Genomic DNA, 7294 nt, shown 5'->3' on the forward strand with positions numbered 1-7294 from the left:
GCCCCTGGTCCCAGAAGAAATTAATCCACTCAGTTCTAAAACCCCCACCTTGGGAATTAATTGTCTTGACTGATGAGTGAGTACATGTGTGACAATGCCATACATAGCAGGCACCAGACTAGACTATATCACATCCATCCAGGTATACTCTCCCCCTTATCCACTTTCCACCTCTTGCTTTGGGCTCTGTAATCAAATAAATACTATCATTCTTTCTGGAAAGAGCGTGCCAATCAATAGCTCTATGATCACACCATGTCCTTGGGCTTCCCAGACCAAAACTAATCTGGCCACCATTCCCCTATATATGTTGTTTCTCCCTATTAGAATGTAAGGTTTTTGAGGGCAGGGACTATCTTACTTTTATATATGTATCCTAAAACTTAACATAGCACCTAATACTTATTAAATGTTCAATGATTTTTTCATGAATTAATGAAAAACATTAACTAAATACTTACTATGGTCCAAGCATTGTGCTAAGCACTGGGGATACAAATTGCTCTCAAGAGACTTATATCCTAACTTTGGGCAAATTTTGCTATAAAACAGATGGGAAAACCCACCCAGAAACACCTGGCCGTGTAACCTTGAGCAAGTTACTTAACCCCAATTGCTTAGGGGCAGCCAGGTGGCTCAGCAAGTAAGAGCACTGGCCCCAGTGTCAGGATGACCTGGGGATCAAATCTGGGCTCAGATACTTAGCACCACACCCAGAAACACCTGGCTGTGTAACCTTGAGCAAGTTACTTAACCCCAATTGCTTAAAAAAAAAAGACAGATGGAAAGGCCTAGCTATTCTAAGGGTGTAACCACAGGGCTGATGGCAAGGCCCCAGAATCCTTAGTATGCATTGGAATGTCTGCCTCACGCGACTGGCCCACTATCATTGAGAAGGGGAGAGTGAGTCTAAGAACATAGAAGGGTCTAAGAGTATAGAAGATATTCTGGGATCCCTCTGGCAGGATAAAATTATTATGAAAAACAATAATTGGATGGTTCACTTGGTGTCCTGGTTCTGTGGAATATTAAAAGTCTTTGAGGAAGACTTTCAGCACATTGGATAGCTCCTCAATAAAGGACTTACGGAAGTATAGGGACAAGAATCATGCTGAGTGTGGATTGCGTCTTGCATCTTTAGAGAAAGATAGATTGGTCCAATGTAGACTCAAAGGACCTGCATTCAACTCCTATCTCTGATATTTCTTATCTGTGTGTCTTTGGGCAAGGCATTTAGCTTTCCTGGGCTTCAATTTCTTCCTATGCAAAATAAGGGTTATACTAAGTGACCTCTTCATTCCCTTCTGGCTCTCACTCTCTAGTCCTATGAAGCAATCATAGATCTATTTGAAGCACTGGAAGGACATGCACAGAACTTTAGATAGAGACATGGACCCTGCCCTTGGGGAAATCCCTGTTTGAAAAGAAGAGACATAGATCCTCCTTTGAGGGAGCCTCGGGTCTTCCATTCTCTGGATCCTGTTCCATTCCCTCCCTCTTCTACAATATGCCCAAGTCTATTTTATGCTAAAAAAAAATAAAATACTTCTCAAAACTCTGCCATTTTTTCAAGCTACCTCCCACCTTCCTCCTCCCCTTTACCTCTTAACTTTTATAAAGATCTTTCTATACTTAAGGCCTTTACTTCCTCCCTGCCCACTCCTTTACCAAATCTCTGTCATCTCAATTCTACCACTCTACTGAAATTACTTTCCCAGAAGTTATCAGTGACCTCCTAGTTGACAAATTCAGTACCTTTTTCCCCCCAATCTTCATCTACCTTGATTTTTCTTCAGCATTTGAAGCAAACTACCATCCTGTTCCTGTGGGCACTGTCTCCTGTTCTTCTCTAAACTTAATCAGTCTTAATCAGCCATCTTTATCAATTCCTCTTCTTTCTCTCTTTAACATGGTAGCATTCCCTAAGATTCTGGAAATTTAACACTCTTTTCTTTCTAGAGCAGGAATTGTTAGCCTTTTTCCAAGTCATGGACCCCTATGGTGGGGAGGGGGGGGGGGGGGGGGGGGGGGGGGGGAGAAAGGTAATAAGCGTCTCTATATTGCCTGCTATGTCTGAGGCACTTGCCTAGGGCATTAAAAATCTTATCTCATTTGATCTTCACAACATCCCTGTGAGGTAGAGCTTATGATTCTCAATTTACAGTTGAGGAAACTGAGGCAAACAAGTTAAATGACTTGTTCAGGGTCTTAGGCCAGATTTGAATTCAGGACATTCTTGATTCCAAGCTTGGCACTCTGTTTTCTTTGATACCTAACTGCCATCAATAGGATCATCTATGAACTCCTCAGAATAAGATTTCTAAATGTATAAAATAATATACATAGGATCACAAAGGACAAAATCTATTGAAATACAGTTATCAAAAAAAAAATTTTTAACATTCACAGAAGGGAGCCAAGATGGAAGACTGAGTAGTAAATCACTGTAAATCTCCAATATTCACCTCCAAACAACCATAAAATAGTACCCCAAAACAAATCCTGGAACAGCAGAACCAACAAAAATATGGGGTAAAACAATCTTTGAACTCAAGAAACTTGGAAGATCAGCAGGAAAGGCCTGTCCCACTCAAGTAAAAAGGGAGTACAGTCTAGGGCAGGAAGTGTCCCAGCAAGCCTTAGCAAACCAGTGGAAGATCCTGAACCCCAGTGCAGTGGGTTGTATTGATATTGCTTCATTGTCTATGGTACCTCTTTTCTTTACCAAGATGTATTTTCCTTCCTTATCGCAGGCAATCCCAACACCAGGACTGCCCAAAGAAACTGGCAGACTCCAGCTCTAAGAACTGTCACATGCTTCACTGTAACCTGGGCAAACAGGCAACCTCCAATGTCCAGACCACCACATGCTTCAGTGTATCCCCAGGGAAGCACAGAAACCCTACTGGCCTCAGCACATGCCAGATACCACCATTAGGACTCCAGCTCAGCACCAGCTAAACTGCCAGACCCCTATGGCCTTCAGAAGTGCCACCCACCCCCTCAGCACAGCACTAGTACAAGGGTTCCCATGAGCCTCTAGGAAACATTAGAGTAGCACCACGTAAATAGTCAGGGCCTATAGCCCCTGGAAAAGAAGCCTGAGACACAGCAGAGCTCAAATTTAAAAAGAAAGGAAAATGGTCAAAAAAGATAAGCAACAAACAACAACAACAACAACAAAAAGATTCTGACCATAAAAGGATGACTGGGAAGATCAAGACACAAACTCAGAAGAGGACAACAATGTCAAAATACTTATGGGCAAAACCCCAAGGAAAAATGGGCAGTGGCTTCAAGCCCAGAAAGAACTCATGGAAGAGCTCAAAAAGGAACTTAAAATCATTTGAGAGAGGTAGAAGAAAAATTGGGAAAAGAAATTAGAGTAATGGAAGAGAATTATGAAAAAGCACTTTTATTTGGAAAAAAGAGAAAAACTGCTTAACAAGTAGAATTGACCAAATAGGAAAGAAAGCACAAAAGCTAACTGAGAAAAAGTACTCCTTAAAAGTTGGAATATGGCAAACGGAAGCTAATGACTCTGTGTGTCATCAAGAATTAATCAAACAAATTTGAAAGAATGAAAAAAAGGAGGAAATATAAAACACTTCGTGAAAAAACAAACGACCTGGAAAATAGATCCAGGAGAGACAAATTAGAATCATTGAACTACCTGAAAGTCATAATCAAAAGGAGGATCTGGACAGCATCTTTCAAGAAATTATCAAGGAAAAATACTCCAGCTTCCTTCATCTCCATCACTAGGGAGGAAATAGTTTTCACTCCTCCCATGACCTGGTATTATTTGGTATTTACTGCACAGAATAGCTTAGGCAACTCTAAGAGTTTCTATTTGGCCCCACCCACATTAATTGGCATAGAGGTTATTATAAGTACTTACACAGATATCAACTCTTGAAAACTAAAAAAAAATGATTAAGGGATAAGAAAGATGGGTGTACTGGGTGCAGAAGGAAGGGAGAGGTAGAAGGGTGTAAATTATTCAACATGAAGAGGCATAAAAGACCTACTACAGTGGAGGGAAAGGTGGGAGAGTGGCCAATGGACATTGCTCGAACCATGCCCTCAACAGTATTGGCTCAAAGAAGGAATAATATACACAATCAGTTGAATATAGAAATCTAACTTACCAGACAGGGAAGTAGGAGGGGGGAAGATTAATTAATGTGGGGAGGGACTGACAGAAGGGAGGAAAGATTGGGGGAGGCCATTAGCAGAAGCAAAGCCCTGGTGAGGAGGGACCTGAGTTCAAATGTGGCCTCAGACACTTGACACATTTACTAGCCATGTGACCTTGGGCAAGTCACTTAACCTCAATTGCCTGTCCTTCCCCCTTCCAAATAAACAAAAAACACACACACAAATGAGTTCCAAATCCTCTTCCTCCCTCCTATAATAGTCTCTTAACCAACCTCTACCTCCAGTCTCTGCTCTTTCCCAACCATCTGGGCAGACTTATATCCTCTATTCTCATATATTCAATGACTCCTTAGTATCCTTGAGGATAAAAGCATGAAGTAGAGAGCCTGAGTGATATAGACAATCATTCATTAAATATTTATTAGGCACCTACTATGTGCCAAGCAATGGGTTAAGAATTGGGGGATTACAAATAAAAGGTAAAAGACAGTCCCTGCTCTTAAGGAGTTCACAATCTAATGCGGGAGACAACATATGGACAACTATGTATAAATAAGCTATATATAGGACAAATTGGAAATAATTGACAGAGGGAAGGCACTACTATCAAGAGATATTGAGAAGGTGGGATTTAGGCTGGTACTAGAAGGAAAAGCCAGAAGGTGGAGATGAGGAGGTCTGAAAGGCCTTCAGGTGCTTGAATGGCTATCATGGGGGAGAGACGTTAAGCTAGTTTTGTTTGGCTCCAGAAGAAAGAACCAGGAGCCACAAAAGTCTCAAAGATGAAGAACAGCCAGAGGTGAATAAGAGTCTTGCCTCTTTGGGGATGTAGTTGCTTAAAGGTATAAATCATAGTGGCTCTCTTCTCTTGAGCCCCCAAAAAACAAAAGGGCTGTTAAGGTCCCATACCCAGAGAGAGGACAAAAGATGGCACAGTAGACACTATGCTAAAATGGGAATCAAAAAGACCTGAGTTAAAATCCTGTCCCAGATACTAATTAGCTTTTTGACCCTGAGTAAATCACCCAAACTTTCAGCCTCAGTTTCCTCATATGAAAAATGGAGGACAAAAATAACACCTATCTCACAGGTTTATTGTGAAAATCAAGCAAGATAACATATGTAAAGAACCTTTAAAATTTTAAAGAGCCATATAAATATAAACCATTATTTTTCTAGTGAGATAAAAAGGAATGTTTCCTAAAAAGCAAATTTAAATATTTGTGCTTGTCTCTATTTCTTTCTCTCTTTCTTTTTTTCTTTCTCTCTCTATCTCCTTGTGTCTATCTCTTTGTAGTTTTCCATGTGTTTCTTTTTCTCTACTTGCTTTGTGTTTGTTTCTATCTCCCTTAACATAATATAGAGGAAGAAGCATTGGATTTCAAGTGAGGAGAAATAGATTTGAGTCCTACCTCAGACACACAATAGATATGTGGCCATGGGCAAGTTATTTAATTTTTCAGAGGATCAGTTCCTTCATCTGTAAAATGGGGACAATAAGAGCATCTGTTTTCATGAGAGTCCAATGAGGTAACATTTTTAAAACATTAAAGTGTTATCAATCAGTCAATAAGTTTATTAAGCAAATATTATGTGCCAGAGACTGTGCTAGACATTGGGGACACAAGTGCAAAGAAGGAAACAATCCCTTTTCTCGATGAGGTAATGTTATCATCAAGGTTTAGAACATTCCAGAGCCTCCTAAATGAGATCTTTCACCATTCAAGAGAGGTCAGCCTAACTACTGACACACAAAAAAATCAAATAAATGAAGGAGGCTTAAAGTTGTTCTTAATATTGCTGTTACTGTATGCAAGTCATTTTGACTATTATAAATATGCAAATTAACTACAAAGGACATATGAAGGGAGAACCAGAAGTATGCATAAAATAATTTGCATATATACACATATATATACATACATACACATACATATTTATGTCTAATGGTAGCTATTTCTAGGGCAAGAAGAAGGAAGAAAAAAGGGAAAAAAGAAATTTACATAATAACTTTATTATACACTTAAAAGGAATATAAAGTGACACATAATAGATTCGCAGTTTCATATGCAATCATCTTTTATTATACTATGTTACGGTAATTTTATTCCATAAATTAAAAATTAAATAAATAAAAAATTAAAGGTGAATAATGCTTACTGTTTTGACAATGATATACAATTGGATGTATAAACCATAGAGCTGGTCCATTAGTACATAGGTTGTAGGCAGTCATTGTTCATGAACAGAAAATTCGACTCAGAATGAAGAGAAGGAAGAAAGCAGTCTATTCTATATTTGGGAAATTCTGCAGTCCTTAAAGTGATCCCAAGCTTTTTCCCAAAATGAAGACCCATCTTTTTAAGAGCAGCAATACTCTTCTGGTGATGCCATATGACTATGAGTCATGAAACATTATAATTAGCAAGGAATTTAAATTGAAGATCTCCAAAAGGATAATAGATTGATGGAGGCTTGGTGGGCACAAGTAGACTGAAACACTTTGCCAGGAAAGACTTTCACTGGAGAAGTGGCATAACGGATGTCATGAGAGAAATGTCCACCAAATTTAAAAAGTAGGTCAGTCATGTGACAACACAGAGGGATAACCACTGAATGGACCCCTTCTTCAATTGGTTTCCAATCAATATCAAGGCAGCTCAAGGAAATTTCCCAGAATGTTGGGTAAACCCCCTTTGAAGAACTTATAAGAGTAAAAGGACAAGAGTTACTTAACATAAGAAGACAAGAATGACTTAGAGTGAATTCCAACATCAATGACATCAACAAATCCACCAAAGTATAGAAGCAATGGAGAAAGACATAGGAGTGTAAATACACTACAGCATGTTACCAACAATCAGCTATGGAGAAGAAGGGGCATAAGGGCTCATCTTGGAAATAGATAATGAAAAAAAGGAGAATCAACCATGTGTTATAGCAGGAGCAAAAGACAAAAGGAAGGAAGGAAGGAAGGAAGGAAGGAAGGAAGGAAGGAAGGAAGGAAGGAAGGAAGGAAGGAAGGAAGGAAGGAAGGAAGGAAGAAAGGAAGGAAGGAAGGAAGGAAGGAAGGAAGGGAGGAAGGAAGGAAGGAAGGAAGGGAGGAAGGAAGGAAGGGAGGGAGGGAGGGAGG

The sequence above is a fragment of the Petaurus breviceps genome, unplaced genomic scaffold (genome assembly GCF_028583685.1).
Source record: "Petaurus breviceps papuanus isolate PSGF00001 unplaced genomic scaffold, PetGlider_PUasm1.0 98, whole genome shotgun sequence".
Taxonomy (NCBI): Eukaryota; Metazoa; Chordata; class Mammalia; order Diprotodontia; family Petauridae; genus Petaurus; species Petaurus breviceps.